Raw genomic sequence first — 27,159 nt, 5'->3', positions numbered from 1 at the left:
TTTGTGAATATGGAAACTTAGTGTTTCTTTACAGAAACCCTTAGGTTACCTTTTGGTTTCTGTAATGAGGTAGGAGAGGCTAAAGTGCCTTTTTAAGTCATTAGGTTCCTGTTTTCAGTCCACTAGTTTTTCTCCCACCCTATTCAGCCTCACTAAATATGTGCTGATCTATCTCATTTTCGGATTTGTGTATTTATTATTTATTTTTCAATGATTATCCTCCCATATATGAGTATTTTGAAAGCATTTTTATTGAGAGATATGTCGCATGGTGTGAAATCCACCACGTTAAAGTGTACACTTCAGTGGGTTTTAGAACATTCACTGTATTGTACAACTATTACCACTTTCTAATTCCAGAACATTTTCTTCACCCCAAAAAGAAACCAGTATGCTAAGTGAAATAAGCCAGCCACAAAAGGATAAATATATACCATAGGATTCTCCTTATATGAGGAGAGTTGTCAAAGTCAGTGAGACAGAAAGTTGAATTGTGGTTGCCAGGGGCTGTGGGGAGGGAAGAATGGGGAGTTACTGTTTAATGGATACAGAATTTCAATTTCTAAGAAGAAAAGAGACAGGGAGATGGCAGGTGGAGATGGCTACATACATTATAAAGGTATTTAATACCACTGAAGTGTATACTTAAATGGTTAAGTTAGTAAATTGTATGTTATGTGTATTTTACAACAACAAAAATAATTTTGGTAAATACCACAATGAAAAAAATTGGGAAAGGAATCCCTGTAGGTACCTTGTAAATAGCAAAATATTATTGAATCATTTGTGCTAATAATTTTCATTTATTAAATGTAAACATTCAAAATACACCAAGTATTAAGAAAAAAAAAAGGAGCCCATAGCTATTAGCAGTTATTCTCCATTCTCACCTTCCTCCAGTTCCTGGCAGCCACTAATCCACTTTCTGTTCGATTTGCTTACTGAGGGCATTTCATACAAATGGAATCATACAATAACATGACCTTGTGTGTCTGGCTTCTGTCACTTAGCATAGTGTTTTCAACATTCATCCATATTGTAGCATATACCAGTACTTCATCCCCTTTTATGGTGACATATGTGGGCTTTTTAAAGTAGATTCCAGGCTGAGAGATAAGAGTCTTTCCCTCCAAAGGTTTCCTCCTGGAAGTAGAGCTTTGGCATATCTGAGCTGGGGAGCACACAGGTCTAAGAGGCTTCATTGTACGCAACTCACCACGTGGCCCAAATGTTTTGCCCCTGTACAGGCTCCCTTTTCCCTCTTTGGGTGAGAGGCCCCATAACAGGGGGCCCTGCTTTCAGACTCAGCTGGGATACTATGACCCCTGGTGAGGTCTTTAGTAGTGATATAACTCAGAGATGTCATGGTACCAGTGGCCACTCTGTAACTGGTGCTTTTGTTTAAATATAAACACGTATCACAGAGGAGAAATTCTGCTAGACATTCTGCTAATTGCAACTGAATGTAGCCTGTGATAACCAAACCCACTCTTCTGAAGCACGGTTCACTTTGGAGCATACCCTGTTGCACATGCCACTTGGAATCAGAGGTAAACCAGACCCATTTAAGCTATGGCTAAATATAATGTGCTGCTTTGCTGCAGAGCCTGGGGAAGCTTGGCGGTGGGTCATGCGGGGAGGGTGGGCCACTGCTGTATTTCAGCAAGAAGTTGCTGTGCTTTCCTTGTTTTATAAAATGTCCCCAAATATGGAGGCTCTATAACGGGTAAAGCAGTGATGCAGCTGGACTCAGTCTAGATATGATTTATCACAGTATAAAGAGGTAAGAAAGATCACTTCATGTTTCAAAGCACAAATCTCTTTTAGGAAGTTACACTGGGCATTCAAAATTTTGGTGTAATTTTATCTCTTGCTTTTTTTTTTTTTTTTTTAGATGTGGGTTCTCTCTCTGTCACCCAGGCTGGAGTGCTGTGGCACAATCATAGCTCACTGTAACTTCAAACTCCTGGCCCCAAGTGATCCTCTCACCTCAGCCTCCCAAGTAGCTAGGACTACCAGGGCATGTCACCACGCACAGCTAAGTTTTGGTTTTTCAAAAAAATGTTCACAGCAACAGGATCTCATTATGTTGCCCAGGCTGGTCTGGAACTCCTGGCCTCAAGTGATCCTCCCACCTTGGCCTCCACCAGCATTGGAATTACAGGAGTGAGACACTGTGCCTGATCAATTTTCTTTTTTATATGTGTTACTTTCTACAATTTCTTTGCTAGCTCACTTTGAAGATTCTTCTTTGGAATAGATGTGATGTTCAGGAACCAAGAGGATTTTCCTCATCCAAGTTCATGGGTAATTTGGTGGGTTTTCTTGGAGAGTTTAAGTAGAATTTAATTGTAAATATATGAGTGTTTGAGATAGGGAGGGAGGAGATGGCCTGAAGGATAGTCACTGCTTGCTTGATGGCAAGACATAATTAACGGGAATGTTCAGCATTATTTTCCTCTAAAACATGGAGTTCTACATGATTCTTATATGAACATGGGCTGAGAAAGCACGCTGTGTTGTGTAGCATTATCTGGATTCAAGAATTCATTATAATGAGATCAACAAAGCATGAGAACTGCCAGCCATGCACTCAGTGGCACCCACTGTTGTTGGGCTGATACACCTTCTCATTACCACTTGCCTACCTCCAATTCTAAAATGCTTTTTTCAGCCTCCCTTGCAGCTAGGAAAAACATATGACATAGTTACACGTACAAAGCTTTTGCTTTTCTGATAAAAGGGGGAAATATTCCCAGTGTGACCCCCTTCTTCTCCTCTTCCTTGAAAGTGGCGTGATGCCTAGAGCCACAGCAGCCTTCTTGAGGCAGTCATCTTGTTATGATAAGGAAAGGCCAAGAGAACTGTCAAACTGTTAGCTCTGGCATCACATCACTGAGCTGGTGAATCAGCACCATTGTTATACTTTTAACCTTCCTGTTGTTTGAGAAACATAAACCCCTATTTGTGGAATTTACTTTTAGTCAGAGTTTTGCTAACAGATATAATTCATGGAAAGAATTTTGCTTTACTAGTATTTACTCTAATACGTCTACCTAAATATCCACCATGTCCTTTTTGTCTCTTTCCCGTATGTTTCAGCACTGCCTAAAGTCTGTATTTATTGTTCCCATGGTTTTTTATTTATTTATTTATTTTCTGAGATGGAGTCTCACTCTGTCTCCCAGGCTGGAGTGCAGTGGCGTGATCTCGGCTCACTGTAACCTCCACCTCCCAGGTTCAAACAATTCTCCTGCCTCAGCCTCCTGAGTAGCTGGGATTACAGGCATGCACCATTAGATTTTGAAAATGAAACTTACTCATAAATATATTTCTCTCAAAATGAATTTTATAACTCTTTTCCCTCCAAATTTAAAACTTAAACCTCTACTAAGTTCCCACGGGTTCTTTTCATGGAAACTTAGTAGAGGTTTAAGTTTTAAATTTGAAAGGAAAAGATTTACAAAATTCATTTTGAAAGAAATATATTTATGAGTAAGTTTCATTTTCAAAATCTAATGTGTGATCACTTCATTTAGATTAAATTGTTGCCTGGTGCACTTGCAACCCACACATGGCAGAATTAGCTGGTGTGGGAGAAGGAAAGGGAAACTCTGACTGCATAGGGTCCAAAGCTGTTTGATGGCAGGTCCGTTTGTGCATAAGGACAATACTTTTAGAAACCCATAACCTTAGCAACCTCAAATGCCAAAAGCAGAGTGTGAAATAACCAAACTAGAAAAAAAAATGGAGACCTTATTGATCTTCATCGCACTAATATACCCTTACCATTTTAAAGAAAAGTATACTTTTTAGAAGAAAAAAGAAATCTATGTTTTTAAAATTTTTTAATTACTCCCTGGAACATGTGTGTGGTTCCTTCAGGAGAGTCTCGGTAGTTGACATTGTTTTGTCTATTAAGGATATGAGTCTATTGTATCACATAGTTTCCTGTTTATTAGGACCCTTGGGGAAAAATTTCTGTCTGATCATGGGAGCCCAAATATTTGTAACTGAGCAACAGGTTTATTTTAATCTCATGAATATTGTAGGTGATTTAATTGTCAATGGGCTGCTTATTTTTGTTTTCTTGGTTGCTTTTTTAAAGAGTTATTTAAAAAGGTACACAAGTCACATGGCATTAGTTCCTATTAAAAAAGATTGAGTTAATTCGGTCAGATTTTTATGCAACATCCAAGAGTGACTCTGTCCCATAATACGCCCTCTGCTTCACTTGATGTTTTCTAGCATTGACTCAGGATATGCAGTAGTAACTAACATCATATGAATTTTCAAAATCGCATTTTTTTTAGCACCAACTTTAAGGATTTTTATTATGACAATAGAGGTTAATGAGCATTTTCACAAGATAAACAAAAAATCCCCCCAAATATGTAAGTGTTTTAACATCATGATTGCAGTTTATTTTTCACTCAGGTCATATCCAAGATGGGTGTTCCTGATCTGCCTGTAGCTCTCCTCCAACCCAGACTCCTTTCAAACTGTGGCTCCACCATCTTCAATATGGAGCTTCCAAGATTGCCCCACTGCCCTGCACCAAGCCTGCAAAAGAGGATAGGGGTCAGGCCACTCATATTTCACTGGACCAAATTCAGTCACATGGCCACACTCACTGCAAGGGAAGCTGGGAAATGGAATCTAGCTCTGTGCCCAAGAAGCAGAGAAAAACAGATTTGATGAAGACTTAGTCAATCTCTGCAACAATGAAACAGAGAAGAAGGCAAAAGAAAAAGAATTTTACAACGCGAGGAGGGAGAGAAAATTCAGTTAACAAAAAGATAGACTACACCCCAAGGTAGTCTGCAGAATTCTACCTACCCAAATCATGTGTTAAATTGTGAAAGAAGTTATGATAAAAATAGGGTAAGGGTGAAATTTGATAAATGCTCTGGGGACACATAGCACACTCCTTCCCTGGTGACGCAGTAGGCAGAACCAAGCCAACTATAAAAGGAAGCTCAGTGTGTTTAATCTGTTGCTCAAATAAAACCATCCTGGAAAAACTCCCAGTTTTACAATCTAACTGATCATCAGTATCTCAGTTATACAAATAACTCCAGCCTGCATGAAATACCTTCTTGCTCCCCTTGACTGGTAAAAATAACTTTGTTTCAACGGAAAAGGTGTAGAAAATGGATGTTGAAGCCAACCAAACTCATAGTATCAATACTTTGTGTTAAGCTTTAGGCGTAAGTTTTGTAATCATTGCAATCAGCTTGTTTTTGTTATTTAAGAAGCTTAAAATGATTAAGATAATCTGACATATTAGCCTTACGATTTTATTTTGGAATGATAAACTAATACTCAATTTGTAATTTTCACTTGAAAGTTGCAGAATAATTGAATATGTTCTTTAAAAGTGTTTGAATATTCAGAAGAATCTAATTTACTACAAGTATAAACTAGTATTATTACAAAAGTTAATTGAGATATTGAAAGATTTTTCTTGCTTTGTTTGTAAATGTTGCCCCATCAGGCATTTGAAGTGTTTGAGAAAGTCAAAGTTATTAAATTTGTAAAGATAGTTAAAAATATTTTAGGAAATCTTTTTACACGTATAAAGATGGTCAGTTTGAAGAAATTTAATGTTTTTAAGTTTGTAAGTTGATTGAACACTAATCAAACAAGAAAAGCAATTGTTCTCATTTTTATATAAAAATCACTATATTTACAAATAAAATAACCAGGTTTATAGATTAAGCTTGAAGACCTAAAACACATTTTAAGTGTAAGGGCCAGAGGTAGGGGGGCAACAAAGAGCAAGAAGCTAAGAGGAGCTAAGAAACTGGAACCTGAGCTGCGGTCCCCAGAGGAAGGGACTTGCTTGGAAGTCTACTTCCTCCCAGGGGTAAGCTGTTGAGTCATATGGGAAAGAGGTAGTGAGACTAATGGGCAGAATCAGGGTCACTCCTGGATTTCTGTCTAAAACAGGGCAAAGGGGAACAGGGGTAGGGCCCAGCAACAGGATATGGGTCTGACCGAGATTCAAGATGGGTAGCAGGGCCCTGTGTGGACAGAGAGTGCACATAAGAAGACATAAGAGGACAATGGAGAGGCTACACCATAATGGAGATGTCTGGCCACTTGGTGCTGAGATAGAGAGCAGAACAGACACTAAATAAGGCCAGTGTCCCCACCACCAAGGGACAGGAGAAGGAACAGAGAGGCCCTTGGGGAAGTGGATGCTCTTGAAGAACAGGTGGAACAGACACTTGGTGTCTTGGTGCCTATCACGTGATAATCATCTTAACTATGAACCCGGTGAAGAAGGACAGGAGCAGCTTATATCAAGTTCTGAGGTGTGGGGGTGGGGATACAGTGCTCCAGTATGGGGTGTGGAAAAGTGGGGCTACATTGACAGCATCACAGGACTCTACTATCTAGATGACAGTAATGCCCCTCCCCAACTCATGAAAATCAAAACTATCTCCAGAAATTGCCACATTTCCCCCCAGCCCCCAGGGGGGACAAAATCGTCTATGGATAAGACCCACTGCTCTAGAATGTAAATGCCGTGAAAACTGGAACATTTTCTAACGTATCTTCAGCAACCATAAGTGACACTGAATAAGTATTTGTTGAATAAATGAATGAATGAGTGGCTTATGAATCATAACAGCAATGGAAGAGCAGTGAGAACACGACAATCAAATTCCAAAGCCTTCCTGGATTAAAATAAGTGAGAATCAATTGGCATAAGATGGAATCAAGATAGCTTTATCCTTAATAAAGTTAAGAAAGAAATAATGATTTGTTTATACTTAAAATTTAAAATTTTTCTGGTTGGGACATTGATTTATTTCCTCATGCTAGTAGTGAGTATATACTTATCATTATAAATATAATTTCATACATTTAAACACAGGCATGTTTCTTCTCTGGGGTTCTTAGCATTCCAGTTGGAAATCCATCTCTCTTTTAAGCACAAAGCTCCATATGTCACTTAAGTGAATGGACCGCCAATCAACTAGTGATAGCAACAAGAGGCAAAGGGCACAGAGTGAAGGAGGAAGAGTACAAAATGCCTTCCTATTTTCCCCAAAATCCCAGAATGCAATCGCCATATCTGAGGAACATCTGGTTGAATTGGGAGGGTGGGTAAGATTTTGGAGGATCTGGGAGGCCAGGCCAATGAGTTGTTTTAAGGTAGTGAGCATTTGAGAGCCATGAGAACATGTGGAGCACAGTCAGATGTTGTCAATCGTGCCTTAAGAAGATTCTGCAGGCAGTGGCGGTCAGGGAAGAAAGTAGAGGAGAGAGATGCACCAGGCTGCCTATGATGAGATGTGCACCAAGGAAGCTGGCTGCTTGACTTCAGAGCCAAGGAAATGGAGTGTAGCCATTACTGCAAAGCTGGATTTCTGTTAAAGACAGAGCTTTCACAATGCTTACGCATTGTTGGTTTACAATTCCCTGAATTTAGCAATGCTTGATGATAATGGAATTTACTTTCCTATTAAAACAACTAAGGCAGGGTCATAAAGACCTGGACAAACTGACCCTCTCACCGCCTTGGATAGCCTTGGTCACTTGAGTCAAATCCAGTGTTATCTGGGAGTGAGGGATTATTTTGTCTCAAGGGTAATCAGCTTTAAGGCAAGATTCTAGGAAGCAACCTTCACTTAAAATTTTCTTTTCATTAAGATCCAAAGAATAATTTTCAGTGATTATGAAGTTATAGTCTCTTATCTTTGTTTCTTTGATTTTTATAACATTATGGCAGAAAATGCCAGCAAATCCCTTATATCCATTCTTCCTTTCTCCCTCATAACAGAATCCCTGGTTTATTAGCTGGGAATATGGAAATCCAGACAGCAAATCTCATTTTCCAGATTCCCTTGCTAGCTAGGTGTGGCCCTGTTGCTAACTTCTTCTTCTTCTTCTTCTTTTTTTTTTTTGAGACAGAGTCTCACTCTGCCACCCAGGCACAATCTTGTCTCACTGCAACCTCCAGCTCCTGGGTTCAAGCAATTCTCATGTCTCAGCCTCCCAAGTAGCTGGAATTACAGGCGTGCACCACCAGGCCCAGCTAATTTTTATATTTTTAGTAGAGACAGCGTTTCACCATATTGGCTAAGCTGGTCTCAAACTCCTGACCTCAAGTGATCTGCCTGCCTTGGCCTCCCAAACTGCTGGGATTACAGGCATGAGCCACCGCACCTGACCTGTTGCTACCTTCTGACTAATGACATGGGGGCAGAAGTATCACATGGAAGTTTTTGGGAACCTTCCTTTAAAGACACCCTGTGTCTGCCCTTTGCCCTCCTCCATCTTGCTGATATGGCCTCCCGGGCCATGGGAAGCAGGCTGTCCTAAGGATGGCGGTGGGGTAGTGGGGTGGGGGACCTGGCAAGTCTGCCACACCAGTCCTTCACATGAGACAGAAATAATGCCATATTTTGTGTAGGCTTCTCTTTGGGATGTTTTCCATTACTTGCAGACAAACTCATCCTTAGTAATACAAAAAATAAAATTATATTCTATAGTATGATCTCTCACCTACCCTATTAAAAATGTTTTGCAACTTCTCCTTACTCATTCTTTCTTCCTCACAATTTGTCCCACATGTAGTTGATAAATGATCTCTGAAAGTCCCGGCTGAATCATGTCACCCACACCCTGCCACCCATGTTTGAGAATCTTCATTGCCTTCCCATTTCCCTCAAACCAAGTGACACTTCCTTGGCCCAGTATAGAAGGTCTCCATGAGCCACGCCCACCCTGCCTCTCCAGCCTTCTCTCTACTACTCCCTCTGCTTGGTTGGGACTGCCCTTCTCCTTAAAAAGGAAGCTGTCCCCACTTCTGCCTGTCAATGTTCTCTACATCTTTCAAGATCCATCTCATTAGCCAGGCATGGTAGCTAGTGCTTGTATTCGCAGCTACTTAGGAGGCTGAGGTGGGAGGATCACTGGGAGGTTGAGTCTTCAGTGAGCTATGATCATGCCACTACACTCCAGCCCAGGTGACGGAGCAAGACCCTGTGTCTTACAAAAAATAAAATAAAATAAATAAATAAGTAAATAAACCTGTGAAAGGTTGTATTTGCTTTGTTTCCCCACCCCTCAAACTTCCCGGGCTTTACTCATCTTTGACTCAGAGGGTGTCTGTAGCTCTCCCCTGGGAGGGGGAATCCACCCAGGAGTCAACATTACTACTTCTCTAATTGGACCATATCCACAGTATTTCCTTTCCTCTAGTGGCTTTTCGCTGAAGGTGTCCTTTTTCTGATCTGTCATCTGCCATTAGCACTCACCAGGTCATATGTCTTTCCTGTTAACCTAACTTTGGGTTACCTATACCTACTACCCTATAAAAGTTTCCCTCTTCTTTTTGATTTTGAGTTCTATTACAAAGCCTCCTTCTATGAACTTAGCCTGAGGTGGCACCATGCCTGACTTCTTCTTCCTGACCTTCCCACTCAACTGCAGAATTCTGTGGGTTGGGATGGGGGAATCCAAGACAGTCTCTCCAAACTAGAACTGACAGGAAAATGTTAACAATTCTTGGGCCAGATTATCATGACACATGGTAATCACCTTACATCTATCATCTCATCTCTCCCAAAAACCATAAGGTCACATAACTAGTAAATGGTAGAACCAGAACTCAAACCCAGGCAGCCTGCCCCCAGCACCCTTGCACTGTAACGTGTTATCTACTCTGCAAACTCAAGGCAGTATGCCAATGTCACATATGGACAGTTTAGTCCCAGAAGGAATCACTTCTTCCCGAACCTCTTTTGCGTATTTCTATTTTTATAGGAGGTGTTTCCTAAAGCCACAGAGAATGTGCAAAAAATGAAATCAGATTCTTTTTAAAGAAGCTCACGAGGAACAAATGACTCTCGTTCAGGCTGTTTCTCTCTTTGATCAACATCCTGGCAGGAAACATTGCCTGCAACAAGCACAAGAGACTTGAGAAGCAAGGAGTGTTTGCCCTTGCATATAACTGGGTTTCCTGTTTTGCTTTCCAAAATTTTCATAGAATTTTTTAAGTGCTTTTAGGAAAAGTTTTTTTGTATTGTTTTGTTTTGTTCTTTGTGTTTTTTCCATGAGACAAGATTTATGTTGGTGAGTGATCAGCCACAGAAATTGTGCAGGATCAGCTTGACTTACCTAGATACAAACTCTGTTACCTCCTCACTGAAGCCTATTCCATGCCTCTCATCCATCCACTGAGAAGTACCCAGTCCTTCTTTTGTGCTTTCACTGTGACCCCACATATTCCTGTGGCACTTTGTCAAGCTTCGTTGTATATATGCCTGTTACTCTGCTAGACTGTCAGCTCCTTGGAGGCAGGAACTATGACTCATCTGTTTATCTCAACGTGCCTGGCACATAATAGCCACTCGACAGATGCTAATAGCATGAATGAGAAAACAATGACTGCTTGAAGGGTGTCAGCATTGATTGAGTACCTCCTTTGTGACAAGCACCATGCAGGTGGCTTGCACCCACATTTCATTTAATTCTCACAACCCAGCTGGGCAGTTACTCTTATTCTTCATTTTTCGGATGAGGAAACAGCCTCATGGAGTTAAATGCATCACCCAAGGTCAAGGTCACACAGGTAGTAAACAGGAAGTCAAGCTCAAGTGCTCTTTCCCATTCTATGTCTTTTGCCTCCTTCCTTAAAGTAACACATGAAGGAAGTCAGCAGCTTAGAAGAACTGCTGATCCTTACAGCTACTGGGCAACTTTGAAAAGCTGTTTCCTATTTGGAATGGTGAAGCTTACTTTTGGGTGGTCCTGGCAGAATGAGATTATAGAGACAGTAACTGCCTTGATTTTCTGTGATCTTTCCTAGAAATAGCAATATGGAGCAGGGAAAGGAAGGCAACTAGGGGGTATGCTAGGCCAGGGTTCAAATCCTACTTCTACCACTTACCGGCTATGTGACTCTGGCAAGGTATTCTACAGCTCTATAACCCTTATAGATGGACAATCACACTTACTGGATAAGAGAGTGAAGAGGAAATCAGAAATTTCAAGGAAAGTAGCTAGCACACAGTGAATGCTTCATAAAAAATAGTGTTTTAATTTATTTATTTTTATTTTTATTTTTGAGACAGAGTCTCACTCTGTCACCCAGGCTGGAGTGCCATGGTGCAGTCTCGGCTCACTGCAACCTCCGCCTCCCAGATTAAAGCGATCCTCCCGCCTCAACCTCCTGAGTAGCTGGGACTGCAGGCGCGTACCTCCACACCCAGCTAATTTTTGTATTTTTAGTAGAGAGAGGGTTTCACTATGTTGGCCAGGCTGGTCTCGAACTCCTGACCTCGTGATCTGCCCACCTCGGCCTCCCAGTGTTGGGATTACAGGCATGAGCCACCGTGCCTGGCCAAAGGTAGTGTTTTTAATAGGAGGGTGCCCATGAGTTGCTGTGTTCCTGTGTCAGTGGCCCCAGCTGACACCCTCTAGCCTTACCAGGCCCAAGGCATGTGGCACAGCTCTGTCCCTTCATGCCAGGGTTCTCTCTGTCCGGAGAGGGAATCTTTATCTACGCAAGTGACAAAATCCTCTATAAGACACCCTCCCTGAACTCCTTTAACCACTTTAACCCTGCTGCATTGTTTGTTTGTTGTTAGTTTGGTAGTTGGTTGATTGGTTGGTATAAGAAGGATCTTGAACTCTTGGCACAGGCCAGGGGTCCACAAACTAGAACCTACAGGCCAGCCACGTTCATCCCTCCCCCGGTTTTGTGTGGTTCATGAAATAAGAATGGCGTTTACATTTTTGAACAAAAAAATCAAAGGAAGAATATTATTTCATGACACACAAACAACTGTATGAAATTCAAACTTCAGTGTCCATAAATAAAGTTTTATTGGAACACAACCGTGCTCATTTATTTACGTAGTGTCTATGCCTGCTTTCCTGCTACAATGGCCATGCTGAGTAGTTGCAACAGAGACCGTATGGCCCGCCAGCCTAAAATAGTTCCCATCTGGCCCTTCACGGAATAAGTTTGCCAGGCCCTGGTATAAGCAAATCACAGCAGAAGCCTCCTCACTTAGAAATACTCAACCAGGCCGAGCGTGGTGGCTCACGCCTGTAATCCCAGCACTTTGGGAAGCCAAGATGGGCGGATCACGAGGTCAGAAGATTGAGACAATCCTGGCTAACACGGTGAAACTCCATCTCTACTAAAAATACAAAAAATTAGCTGGGCGTGGTGGCGGGCGCCTGTAATCCCAGCTACTCGGGAGTCTGAGGCAGGAGAATCGCTTGAACCCGGGAGGCAGAGGTTGCAGTGAGCCAAGATTGTGCCACTGCACTCCAGCCTGAGCAACAGAGAAGATTCAGTCTCAAAAAAAAAAAAAAAAAAAAGAACCAAAGAGAATGAGGGAGGCAGTGAAAAGGCTAAGGCTAAGCAACGTCATAAAGAAGTTTGTTCCAGACAGGAGAATCCATCAAAAGCCAGAAAGGGAAACATTTAACAGAAATTTATAAATACTCCCACTTTTTCTGCAACTGACATAAGCATATCATCTCCTCCTCAAGAAAGCTTTAACAGTTTTGACAAGATGGCAGCAAGAGGCAATAACATCAGCTAGGGAAGAGGATTGATCAAGCAACTATTGTTGAAAAAGTTTAATATTTACTCAGTTTAGGAACTAACCAGTTGACAGGGATGAGCTCAAAACTCTTGGCAAGATTTGACTGTCTGGCAACAAAGCTACAGAGTTAGAGTTATCTAAAAGAAGTCATTGAATCCCTTAAAAAAGAAAGAAACAGCAATTTTTTTGGCATTACAATTGTAATGTTGAAAGACTATAAAAATCAACAAGGACAGCCCTGGTAGAAAAAAGGCAAGGACATTATTTAAATATTTTTAAAAGCCTGCATCTTCACTTGATTAACATGTCTTATTTGATCAATAGAAAGACAAGCCTTTGTAATGTTAATACCAGAGAAGAGCTGCAAAACCTTGGTACCTAAGGACCTCATAGCAAGATTTCGAAGCTCAGAAATAGGGATTGCTAAAAGACCAGAATAAGCCTAGCAAAGCATTTCTCCATTTTAAGACAGAGCAGAGATGAAGACCCCAAGAGCACAAGTGTTTGCCAAAGTCAAGTCCCACTGGGCTTTGATACAGAGGGGAGATTGAATCTAAACAGGACTCACAGGGCGATGTGAGAAGCTGAAAAATCTCATTTCCCAAGATAAAAGAGAAAAATCACAAAAGCAAAAAGCAAAGCAGTACAAGCAAAAAGAAGAGTAAAGCCAGGCATAGTGGATCACACCTGTAATCCCAGCACTTTGGGAGGCTGAGGCGGGCAGATCACTTGAGGCCAGGAGCTCAAGACCAGTCTGGCCAATGTAGTGAAACCCTGCCTCTACTAAAAATACAAAAAAAAATAAAAAATAAAAAAAATTAGCTGGGCATGGTGGCATATGCCTGTAATGCTAGCTACTTGGGAGGCTGAGGCATGAGAATCGCTTGAATCCAGGAGATGGAGGTTGCAGTGAGCTGAGATTGCACCACTGCACACTAGCCTGGGCGACGGAGTGACATCCTGTCTCAAAAAACAAAAAAACAAACAAAACAAACCAACAAACAAAAAGAGTAAAGCACTTGTAACGCTGTCTACACTCTGGTCCATTTAGTGTTGGCTTATGCTCTTGGCTCTCCCAATTCAGGGGTTCTACATTTCACATTTGTAGGAGTTTGTTTACAAGTCTACTCACAATCTGAGAAGCATATCCCAGTGGTTTATTGTCAATTATTAATTGCCACAAATCAAATAACAAAAGGGGCAAAAGGAAAAAATTAAAACGAATCATTCTAACCAGTACTCCTCAAAACTGTCAAGATCACAAAAAACAAAGCAAGTCTGAGAAACACAATCACAGCCAAGAGGAGTTTAAGGAGACATGATGAGGAAATGTAATGTGGGATCTCGGATGGGATCCTGGGACAGGAAAAGGATATTAGGTAAACACTAAAGAGATCCGAATAAAACATTGACCTTGGTTAATAATAATGTATCAATATTGATTAATTGTGACAAATCTACCATTACTAACAAAAGATGCTAACGCAGGGGAAACTGGAAGAGCAGAGGGTGGTAATATAAGAACTCTGTACTAACTTTATAGCTTTTCTGTAAATTTAAAACTATTCCAAAGAGAGAGGGGGAAATGGGGAGATGTTGGTCAAAGTTGCAGCTCTGTAGGATAAACAGCTCTACAGCTCTAATGTACAGCATGAAGACTGGAGTTAATAATATTGTATTGCATACTGGAAATTTGCTAAGAGAGTAGATTTCAGGTGCTTTTACCACCATCACCACCGAAAAAAAGAAAAGTATGTAAGGAGATGTATATGTTAGTCTGTTTGACTGTAGTAATCATTTCACTATGCACATGTATATCAAAATATCATGTCATACACTTTAAATATGTGCAATAAAAATCAAGAACTTTTTTAATTAAAAAAACTTAAAAGAAAAAATTATTTACTTAGTGAACATTTCATGAGTGCCTACATATCCATCAACCACTGTGCCAGGAGTCTCACTTGAAATCTGGAGTTTTGGTGAGTTTGCCTGTCAAAACTAGCCAGTGGCGCACTACAGATAGGCTATGGGAACAAAGTGTCCCCTTGACCTTGCAATGGCCTAGGTCAGTGTTTTCCAAAGTGAAACTTACTGTAAGATGTAACACGTCTTAATTTAAAAGAAAAAAAAAGAAACAAAAAAAAAAAAGAGGGTGGTCTTTGATTTTAAAAAATTTTAGAAAAATTTAGATTAAAACAAATTAAACATACGTCTTTACTACTGCACCTCTCAGAGCCCTTATTATGCTTTTGCACATTGCAACTACATTGAACTGTACAATGTAGCATTTCCCAAATTTATTTGATTATAAAACTCATTCATTGCAGAACACCTCTTGGGACAAGCTTCCCCCAAAGATACTTTGGAAACCACTAATTTATGCAGCCTGAAAAGAGGACTAAGATGCTGAAAACTGCTAAAAGAAGAGCCTGATACAGTAAAGTTAAAAGAAACACAATGAAAACAATCTAATTAGCCATTACTGGTTTTTCACTGGTTGCTTCAGAGATCTCAAAAGCAAGAAATTTCGCCAAACTAATTTCTGAAAACTTATCATATGATGCCCACAGCCTGGAACAAGAGCCGAATGGACTGTGTATCTTGTTATATGTAACTGGATGGGGAAACTATTAACATTAAACTCAGTCGAATTCTTCACCCTAAACAAAAGGCATTTGTATCTCAGCCTTTTGAAAAGTTACACAAATTTGGGGGTGGACAACGAATATTTGGTTGAGATTAGTTAATGCAGCAATGAATAAAACCTTCTTATCCTGAAGAACAAAGACAATTCAGTTTGCAAATAACTGCAGACACCCAAATGTATCTTGCACAGCTGGAATATTTAGAACCCATATATGATAAATTGTATATTTTCTTCCTTTCCACATGCAACTTTCTCAAGTCTAAACTGCATTTTAATTTAATCAGTTTGGGCAGTTGTATCTCTTCAGCTGAAATTAAAATAAAAATAGGTTCAGACCAGGCAGGGTTCTTTTGCAAATTTGTTTCAAAATATAGCAGATGATACGGATAAAACTTGAATCTTGACAACACAGCTTTGTTATGGGACACAGTAGTAGCATTTTTATCATCCTGTGACTGCGTTTAGCACAGTCCTTGAAGAATTGAAAAATTCTTGCTTGGGATGCATTTAAAGTAGCAGAAAAATAATTGTCGAGGAAACAGAAGACCTAAGACAGCAGAATAGAGTAAGGAATCAGAACTTAGTAGAAAAAGTACAAGCTTTTTGGAGTGTGACAGATGTTGGTTTGAATCCAAATCCTTCCTTTCAAAGCTGAGTAATCTTGGGCAAGTCACTTTTGGAAACTCAGCTTTCTCCTCAGTAAAATAGGGATACTCTCATCTCCTTTGCAAGGCCATTGTAAGTAATAGAGTTAATGTATGCAAAGTGTGCCTTTAACAGTACCAGACACAGATAACATAGTACTAGTACTAACATAATACTAGTATATCTCAGTAAATGGTTATTATAACAAGAAAGTAGCATCACCCATCTTAAACAGCAGAGTTTGGCAAGGATACAAGAAAATAATGGAATACAAACACAAAATAACTGAAAGCCAGGTTAAAAAAGAAATGCAGGCCAACTAAAGTGAAGGCTGTATGGAAAGAACAACTTTATTTGTATCAGAAGAGTTTTTTGGAAGGGAAGCAAGACTAGTAAACTTTTGGCTGTTTGACAAAATCGAACTCAGTTACAGTGGTTCTGCTTCAGTCAAGTTTATAAGATGGGCTAATCTGTGATCTCCAGAGCAAAGTCTCTTAAAACTAGTACATTCCTAGACTAAAGCAAGAAAACTATTGGATCTTCAATAATGATACAATGAAAGTGAACCAAGGAAATGTTTCCCAAAGTATATTCTGGGTGTTATTCAGAAAAAAAAAAATTATGGAATTATATAATGTAAGAGCTGATGGGTTAAACAAAGTTAAACCAGTTTCTAGGATTTTTTCCTAAAGTAATGCATATACTTGATAAAAATTTAGGGAAGAACATTGGATGAAAAGTAAGATTTCTGCTCACTTCAGCTTCTATCCTCCAGTTCTTCACAGAATCAGCAATTGTTACTAGTTTCTTGTATATCCTTCCAGAACCATTGCATGTATGTATGAGGAGACCTCAAAAAGTTTATGAAAAAAAATGAAATTAAAAGATAAAAGTAAAAACATAAACTTTATTTTTCAGAATAAGCTCTATCAAGGTCTAGATACTTTTGTAAGTGATGATACCAACCATTTAGTTTATCTCTAGAGAACTGAGAGTCCTGGGAATAACCATGTCATGTAGTTTCATATATATATATACACACAAAACTTTGTATATATATATAAAGTTTTATATGCCTTTTATAGTTTTTTTTAGATTAGGAAACAAAAAGAAGTCAGAAGGAGCTAAATCAGGACTGAAAGTTGGATTCTTAATGATATTCCGTGGAAACCTCCACAAAATTGCCTTTGTTTGATGAGGGGAACTAACAGGAGCATTGTCATGATGAAGAAGGACTCTCTGGTGAAGGTTTCCTAGGCATTTTTCTGCTAAAGCTTTGGCTAGCTTTCTCAAAACACTCTCATAATAAGCAGATGTTATCATTCTTTGGCCCTCCAGAAAGTCAACCAGCAAAATGCCTTGTGCATCCCCAAAAAGCTGTTCCCATGACCTTTGCTCTTAACCAGTCCCTTTTTGCTTTGACTGGACCACTTACGCCTCTTGGTAGCCATTGCTTTGATTATGCTTTGTCTTCAGGATTGTAGTGGTGAAACCAAGTTCCATCTCTTGCTATAATTTTTCAAAGAAATACTTCAGGATATTGATCTCACTTGTTTAAAATTTCCACCGAAAGCTCTGCTCTTGTCTGCAGTTGATCTGGCTTAATGGTTTTAGCACTCATGAAGGGGAAAATTTGTTCACTGTAATTTCTCAGTCAGAATTGTGTAAGCAGAACCAATTGAAATGTCTATGGTGTTGGCTATTATTTCTGCTGTTACTCATCAGTCCTCTTCAATTACAGCATGGACAAGATGGTTAATTTTTCTCTCAAAAATTGATGTGGATGGTCTGCCACTATGGGGTATATCTAGCACATCATCTTGTCTTTTCTTAAAATGAGTTATCCATTTGTAAACTACAAATTTGTTTGGAACATTGTTCCCATAAAGTTTTCATAAAACATCAGTGGTTTCACCATTCTTCCACCCAGACTTCATCCTAAATTTCATGTCTGTTGTTGCTTCATTTTAGCAGAATTCATGTTGCTCTAAAAGGGGTTCTACTCAAACTGATGTCGTATTCTTTCTACTGCCTCAAACTAGATTCTGTTCAGACATGTTATAAAGAATTAGTGCAAGTTAATTTTGGTACAAAAATTTTTTAAATCTATGCATAGTTTTTTTCATAATATGCATTTTCCAAGAACTTTTTGAAGACCCTTCATATAAACATTTTAGTTAATCAATGTATAGCTAGATATGGATAAATACATTACAAAATGGTAGCAAACTATAAATATTTCTGCAACTTCCTTTGTTCACTTAATATACCTTGGGAGAATGTCAGTTCATTTAGATCAGTGATTCTCTCAGTTGGATACATTAAATATAACAAAAAAATAGATTAGTGGTTCTCAACCTGGGATAATTAGTCTACAGATTTTTTAATTGTCACAACTGGGAGAGTGACAGAGCAGGTTGCTACTGGCAACTAGTGGGCAGAATTTAGCAGCATCCCAAACTCCCTACCCATTAAATACCCTTCAAATAATGGGTAGAGTTTAGAGATGCTGCAAAACATCCTACAATGCACAGGACAGCCCCCACAACAAAGATTTATTAGGCCCCAAATGGCACTGTTAAGAAACCCTGATTTCTGTCTAGTCACTTTTAAATGACTATCCAGTCATTTCAGTGTATAGATTAATCATAATTTATACAACCAGTATAATATTGGTGGTCATTTAGGTTACTTCAAGTCCTTTACCAGGAAAAAAATAAAAGCTGAAATAAATACCCTTGTGCAAATGCGAGATAACATCTGTAAGTGGAATGCGGAGGGGGTGTCAAACTGTGTGTGCATTTTTATCTTTTATAAATAGTGTCAGTTGTCCTCCAAAGACAATATAGCAATTTACACTGCCTTCAATAATGCATGCAAATTCCTGTTTCCTGATAACCTACCCCAAACAGTGTAGTAACATACTTTTCGATATTTGCCAATCTAATTGGTTAAAATAGTGTTGTCTAAATTTGCACTTACTTAATTATAAGCAAAGTTGAACTTTTAAAGCTATTTGTTACTTTTATCAACTATCTGATTAATTTTACTTGACACTGGACTTCTCAGAGCCTTTAATATGTTTGTCTATATATGGCACTCCAAGAGACAGCATTCAGCATTTCCCAGTCTTTTATCTTTGTAACCTAATTTTTTTCATAGGTCATTTAAGTAAATATCGTTCTGTAAAACAGTCTTTGAGAATTACTGAATATAAGACATCAGGATGAGATTGATATATAGAAAGAATTTATACAATTTCAGTGAACGTGTAACAGTGACTTATCAATTATTTGGTGCACTTCTAGGAGATAGGGACACTGCTAACCCATGGTTGCAAGTAAGAGCAATCAAACTTGAATCTTATAGACCTCTAACACTCCTTTACCAAATGTATTAATCAAGATTATTTTCCTTGCGGGTGAATTAAATTCACGGGAACAATTAAAATTGATTTATTTTTTAAAAAAGAACTTATTTGCTCATAAAAATAAACTTTGGGAAGGGCTTCTATGCAGCTATGCCTCAAGTATAACTGGTGCCCAGAACTCGAACTCTGTGAGTTTTCTCTCCTGACCCTTCAGTTTTATTCTCTCAACTGAGCCACCAGTTAGTTGTCTACATCTGGTGTTTCACTGTTTCACCACCAGAGAGAGACTGAAACACTTGCTGTCATACCCCAGGTTCAGAAGTACCAGGAAAGAGCTGGATTATTGCCTATCCCCGTGCCAAACAGCAATGCCAAGACCAGTAGCCATGAGAAGACTGAGTACTCATTAGTGTCACATGATAGGAGTAGAAGGGGTTTAGCCCAGAATAAAGACAAAGGGAGGTCTCTCTCACCAACACATGACATGACATTCTTTGCTTCCATGTTAACAAGAGACCAAGAAACATCCCTAGAGAACACAGTCATCTTGAACCAAGTGGCACTTGGCAAATAAATTTAAAAGAATTTAATATCCAGTGTCCTTGTGCAGTTTACACAGACTTGCCAATGTTTAAAGCCACTTTAGACACTGGAGAAAAGCTCTCAGTTGAGTGGATTTGGACAGGTGAAGAAATAAATATCAGAAGGATTGGCAGCTGTAGTTCTGGGACAGAATATAGATTCATCAGCTTAGTAAGATATCCACATTCAAACAGCTACAATGGTATCGAATGAGAAAACTGGGCTACTCAGTAGCATTGTGCCAACATTTCAAATCTTATTAGTTTTCTATTTGCTGCCGTAACAAACTACCACAAACATAGTGTCTTAAACAATACAAATGTATTATCTTACAGTTCTGGAGGTCCAAAATGGGTCTTACTGGGTGGAAATCAAGGTGTTGGCAGGCCTGCATTCTCTTCTGGAGGCTCTAGGAAAGGATCTATTTCCTTGCCTTTTCCAGCTCCTAGAGGCTGCTCACATTCCTTGGTTCATGGTCCCTTTCTCCAGCTTCAAAACCAGCAACAGTAGGTCTAGTCCTCACATCCTATCACTCTGACCTCACTGCAGTTATCATATCTCTTTCTTTGTGACTTGTCTTCTGCCTCCCTCTTTCACCTTTAAGGACCCTCGTGATTACATTGAGCCCACAAGGAGTATCCAGTATAATTTCCCAATCTTGAAGTCAGCCGATTAGCAACCTTTATTTCATCTTCTATCTTAATTTTCCTTTGCCACGTACGTACCACATTCACTGGTTCTGGGCATTAGGACATGGGCTTTCCTGGGGGAGGTATTATTCTGCCTACCACAAATTAAGAACTTAGGAGGCAGGCATGACAGCGTACATCTGTAGTCCCAGCTACTTGGGAGGCTGGGGCAGAAACATTCCTTCAAGTCCAGCCTGGGCAAGACAGTGAGATCCTATCTCTAAAAAGAAGAACTTAGGCTGGGCATGTTGGCTCACCACCTGTAATCCCAGCACTTCAGGAGGCCAAGGTGAATGGATCACTTGAAGCCAGGAGTTTGAGACCAGCCTGGCCAACATGGTGAAACCCTATCTCTACTAAAAATACAAAAATTAGCTGGGCATAATGGCTCATGCCTGTAATCCCAGCTACTTGAGTGACCGAGGCATGAGAATCACCTGAATCCGGTGGGGCAGAGGTTGCCGTGAGCCGAGATGGCACCATTGCACCCAAGCCTGGGTGACAAAGTGAGACTGTCTCAAAGAAAAAAAAAAGGACTTAAAGACAGAATCACTATTTTCTCCTGAACTACTAAAGGACAACTGGCATTTGAAATACTGATTATCAATGATACTAAATACTCCAAATGTATAAGGTAAATGTCCAAAATGTAAATGTTTAAAATGTTCAGGGGACCCAGCTTACGTGGAAAGGTAAGTCTCTCTGTAAACTAACTCCTAAGAGTCAAGGAGTTTGATTTCTTAAAAATTCAGGTTAACATTTTTCAAACTGGTTACTTATTTTTTAATAATTCAGGAAATTGTTCACATTGCTTAATTTCCATTATATCTCCCAGCAATAGTAGCAATCATATATACAACATAAATCATAGCATCCCATAGAATGCAGACATTAAAATTTGAAAAATAAAATACCCATAATGTAAAACCAGAGGGCAAAAGTTCTTATAAATTGTATTAAAATTATTAAAGAATTGTCCTTTTCTTAGTGGATATGGGAAGCTTCTTCATAATAATGCTGACATTATTCCCTCTTTTCCTGAATGCAAAGCTTATGCTTAAAGCAGTCTAAATATGTAAAGACAATATTGATAGAGTTTCCTGCAGATACAACATGAAATGAGAAAAATAAATTAGTTCACCCATGACCCCATTAAAAACTTGTCTATCTAAGAGTATAAGGAAAGATGTACCCTCATACTCTGTTAGTGGGAGTATATATTGGTATAATCTTTTTGGAGGGCAATTTGGCATATCTATAAAAATATTTCTAGATACATATCTTTCAACTGTACAATTATGCTGCTAGAAATCTATCCTATAGAAAAGCACAAACACTTGAGAATATATGTACTATAACATTTGTTGTAGCATTATTTATAACTGCAGGAAAAATAGAGATAATCATCCACAGATGAATGGTTCAATTATGTGCACCTGTTTCTTGGAATATTATATTTTTAATTAGAAATAGAGTTATAATAGACAAATTATAAGGAAATGTATAAAGAATTGTAGTGGAGGCTGGGTGAGGTTGCTCACGCCTGTAATCCCAGCACTTTGGGAGGCTGAGGCGGGCAGATCACCTGACGTCAGGAGTTTGAGACCAGCCTGGCCAACATGATGAAACCCTGTCTCTACTAAAAATACAAAAATTAGCTGTGCGTGGTGGTGTGCGCCTGTAATCCCGGACTCAGGAAGCTGAGGCAAAAGAATTGCTTGAACCTGAGAGGCGGAGGTTTCAGTGAGCCGAGATCGCGACACTGCACTTCAACCTGGGCAACAGAGTGAGACTCCATCTCAAAAAAAAAAAAAAAAAAAAAGAATTATAGTGGAAATTCAGTGGATTAAAAGAAGTTAGACCCAATTTTTAAATGTGCAAAGGATTTAATAGATATTTCTTCAAAGAAGATACACAAATGGCCAATAAACACATGAAAAAATGCTCGACGTTACTAGTCATTAGAAAAATTTAAATCAAAACCTCAAGGAGATGCTACTTTACACCAAGTAGGATGGCTAAAATAAGAAAGACAAATAGTAACAAGTGTTAATCAGCATCTGGAGAAAATGGAATCCTCATTCATTGCTGGTGGGAATGTAAAATAATTCAGCCATTACTAATGGGTCCAGATTTCTAGTTTCTTTGGGGACAATGAAAATGTTTTAAAACTAGATTGTAATGATAGTTGCAGAACTCTGTGAATACACTAAAAACCACTGAATTGTGCGCTTTAAGAAGATGCATTTTGTGGCATGTAAATTGTATCTTAATAGACGTGTTATACCAAGAAAGAGTTCAGAGAATCACGTGGTGGATCTGCCCCAGGATCATTAAGTAAAACCAAGCCGTTCAACAATAATTTACATTTACTGAGTGCTTATTAAGGACTAGACTTTCTCTAAGTATTTTATATGTATTAACTCATTTGATCCTTACAAGACCTTATAAGATAAGATTCCTTGTCCCTGTATATAAAGAAACTGACATGCCCATGATCACATAATAGTAAACGGCAGAATTGGGATCTGAACTCAGGCTATCTAACTCCCAGCTCGTATGTCTTAACCACTCACTATTTGTTCTCTTAACCACTACACTATAACATACTGCTTCTTTGAACATATGGTGTCCATTACTAGAACACAACAATCTGGAAACCCAATTAAAATACTACAAGGTATTTTAAGCAAAGAATTATGGTGCAAAAGGAACTTGATATTTTACTTTTAAATAGCTGTGTATTTTGGCAGAACTAAACATTATAACCAAGAAGAGTCAGCCTACTGTCAAAGCCTGGTTTGCCAAAATATGAGAAGTGATAAAACAGAACAAGTCACCACAGATTAAAGCCCCGTCCTACCCAAGTCCAATAGACATTTGTTTGTCTGTTGTATGCCCTTTCAAAATTTTATCTATAAGCAGAACAATGCAACCAGAAAAGACCAGATACTACACATGCCATAACATTGACTTCTGTAGGATAAACAGTGATTTGACATCAAGAAGAAATATAAATATCTTCATCATCTACTTTGATGTGTAAGCCATTAGTATTCCTATGTCATTTTCTAAAAATTTACCTTTTTCTTTTGTTACTAGTGCCATTAAGCTAATCTGGTGGGGAAAATTGAAGTATGTATGACAGGTTAGAGAAGATTTCAAAAGCATTTCTTTTCTTCACAAAATAAAAGGCAACAAATATCTGTTAAACAGATTGCAAAAGGATAAGATGGTAACAATTAGTGCTTTATAATAGAAGTGACATTTCTTTGCTCTTTTGTTTTAAAATTAAACTACAGGGTCTTGCTTGGCTGACATTCGAAAACCGAATGTTTTGTGACTTATTGGCTGCACAAAGTACTATATTTTCAAAAAATGATGTTGATGTTGACTCTAAAATTTTCCTACATACAAGGACACATTCTCATCTCTCTCACCCTGCGGCAAGATTTTCATGGGATAAGAGGGCAGGGAATTGGAGTAAAAATTCATCACGGGAGCCTGGTTAATTGGCTTGGAGGTGTACCTGAATTAGAATTTAGGTATAATTGCAAACAACAGTCATCATAATCTTAGTCCTGAACAAGATGTGTGTCTGTCAGAGATGTGGAAAAGAAGAAAAGTGGTAACTAGCTGGTTACTGATCTCTCCTCACTCTCTTCCATGTCTCACTTACCCCAGCCCCAGGCCTCATTTCCACCATGCTGCCTTCTGATGCCTTCCTACATCTGTTCTACACTCCACCACCTCTGAGCGTTGGTCCATGTTGCCCACATTCCTGGAGACACCTTCCTTTTTCTGCTGAACCCTGCCTCCCTCGCCATCAACACTCCCAACATATATATTCTAGGCCTTTTATTTAAGTCCCCACCAAACCCACTTAATTCCAGGATATTTCCATTAACTGTCTTTCATTCATTTGATAATCTTATTCAACTGGCATCCACTCATTTAGAGGAAAAACTACATGCCAAAACAACCTTTAAATGACTATTGATTTCCTCCAAGCACTTTTGTAATGATAATAGTGATTGTGTATATTTGTATCATGACTCTGCCTCACTCTGTGTTCCGTTACTCGATGGGACTTTCCTGCTCTTTGTACCTTAAGCACTCTGGACTCAGGTATACAACTGATACTCAGTAAATTCTTGTTAACCTACTGAGAGACTGAGCTGCTGCCAAGAATGACTATTCTAGCTACGGTCCATGGTAAGAGAAAGTGAATGTCCTTTGTCTCACATTTATGAGCCACATGAATCCAAATAACTTTTGGCTCATCCTCCCCCCTCCTTCAACCTCCTCACCAAAACAGATATGGAATATTTATCTCCAAGAAGTAACCACATATCCCATTCAATTTTGGCCAAAAGCAGGAACCCTCAGACCCCAAATTCTAGTGCATTGCCTAAAAGGCTGCTTATTAACTGTGAGCTGAAATGAAATTTCAGAATGGTGGACAAGAAGACAGGATTTGAGTCCCAATGCTGCCACAGATCAGCTATGACATGCTGAACAAGTCATAACTTCTTGGAAGTTTAATGTCCTCATCTGTAATATGGAAATGCTGGTGCCTTCAGAAGTCTCTTGTGAGGATGAAATAGGGACTGTATAAGAAAGTGCATTGAGGTGAGCAGATCACCTGAAGTTAGAAGTTCGAGACCAGCCTGGCTAACATGGTGAAACCCCATCTCTACTAAAAATACAAAAATTAGCTGGGAGTGGTGGTGAGTGCCTGTAATCCCAGTTACTCAGGAGGCTGAGGCAGGAGAATCGCTTCAACCTGGGAGGTGGAGGTTGCTGTGAGCCAAGACTGCACCACTGCCCTTCAGCATGGGCAACAAAGCGAGACTCTGTCCAGAAAAAAACAAAACAAAACAAACTACAAAGGCTTACAAAAAAATATTGAGGAGGCTCTTCTGCCTTTCTCTAGTTCACTTATCACTTTGCAAAAATCCCCAAAGAGCCTTCCTAAAACTAATTCCACATCAATGACTCGGACCTTTAATCTTTGCCTTTTGCCACTACAATTTAAAATCAAACTTTACAAAAGAAAATAATCACTGACTTTCTATGCATTCAGTCATACCTCAACCCCCTGCAATCCAGCTTCTGTTCTCAGAAGTCTAATGAAGCTGTATTATCCTGAAAGATCACCTGTGAACTTAATTTGCCAAGTCCAGGGACTTTTTTCTCTCACCAGCCTACTGGTCATGGGAGGCATTTTTCTCTCTCCACTTCTGTAATATAGCAATAGTGTGATTTTTCTCCCACTTCTCATGCCCACTTCCTCAACACCCTTTGCCTACACTCCTTCCTTCTTCCACCTCCTAACTGTGGTATTCTCTGATCTTCTCACCTACAGTCTCCTCTTGCACGGCCTAGTACCCCTCATGGTCTCACTGTCTCTCACAACTTCAGTGACCAGTTTCTAAGCAGAATGACCCTCATATGTAGCTCAGTCTCCATCTCTCCCCAGGTCTGCAGGGTGCTCCCACATATATAGGCTAGCATCAGCTTGACTGTGTCATGCCTAACACAAACCTTATTTTTTTCCCCTAAATGGCTCTTCTTCCTGCTTTCTCCCTCCCTCAACCCCCATACATAGTTAGTTACCCAACTCCAGTAGTTCTCTTTTGCAACATCTTGTCCAAGTCCTTGTGACTTCATGGAGAACTGTAATAATAGCCCTGCATCTATCTTGCATCCCTAGTGGGCTTTCCTTATTGATAAAAGTGGGAGAATACAAGTTTTCATCTGTTGTTTAGTTACACAATAGCTTTTAAAATTATTTTAAAAATTTTCTTTCTTTTTTTTTTTTTTGAAACGGAGTCTCACTCTGTCGTCCAGGCTGGAGTGCAGTGGTGCGATCCCAGGTCATTGCAACCTGCACCTCCCAGGTTCAAGTGATTCTCCTGCCTCAGCCTCCCAAGTAGCTGGGATTATAGGCATGTGCCACCATGCCCTGCTAATTTTGTATTTTTAGTAGAGAGAGGGTTTCTCCATGTTGGTCAGGCTGGTTTTGAAGGCCCAACCTCAGGTGATCCGCCCACCTTGGCCTCCCAAAGTGCTGGGATTACAGATGTGAGCCACTGTGCTCAGCATTCGCAGCTGATTTTTTTATTTTTAGTAGAGACGAGGTTTTGCCATGTTGGTCAGGCTGGTCTCGAACTCCTGGCCTCAAGTGATCCGACCACCTCACCTCCCAAAGTTCTGGGGTTACAGGCATGAGCCACCAGGCCAGGCCAAAAATTTTTCTTTATTTTTTTCTTCTTCTTTTCTTCTCTTTCTTTCTTTCTTTATTTTTTCTGGAGATAAGGTCTCAATCCGTTGTCCAGCCCAGAGTGCCGTGGCACGACCATAGTTCACTGCAGCCTCAAACTCCTGGGCTCAAGCAATCCTCCCACCTCAGCCTCCCAAGTAGCTGGGACCACAGGTGTGCACCACAACACCAGGTTAACTTTTTAATTTTTTGTATAGAGACAGGATCTCACTATGTTTCCTAGGCTGGTCTCAAACTTCTGGCCTCAAGCAATCCTCCTGTCTCAACCTTCCAAAGCACTGAAATTACAGGCATGAGCCACCTGGCTTGGCCCTTGATGGAAATTTTTTCTAAGTAACACATTTCTGCTAAGCATT

The 27,159-nt window shown here is 39.5% G+C and overlaps 1 long non-coding RNA gene across 1 annotated transcript in view; it reads right to left on the bottom strand.

Moving 5' to 3' along the window:
* The window catches only part of LOC129042613 (uncharacterized), a 50,383-nt gene that overhangs the window by 759 nt on the left and 22,465 nt on the right, over positions 1-27,159 (bottom strand). The gene's annotated exons all lie outside the window — the stretch shown is intronic.

This window comes from Pongo pygmaeus, chromosome 7 (assembly GCF_028885625.2).
Source record: "Pongo pygmaeus isolate AG05252 chromosome 7, NHGRI_mPonPyg2-v2.0_pri, whole genome shotgun sequence".
Taxonomy (NCBI): Eukaryota; Metazoa; Chordata; class Mammalia; order Primates; family Hominidae; genus Pongo; species Pongo pygmaeus.
This window is presented reverse-complemented; position numbering and strand designations above follow the sequence as displayed.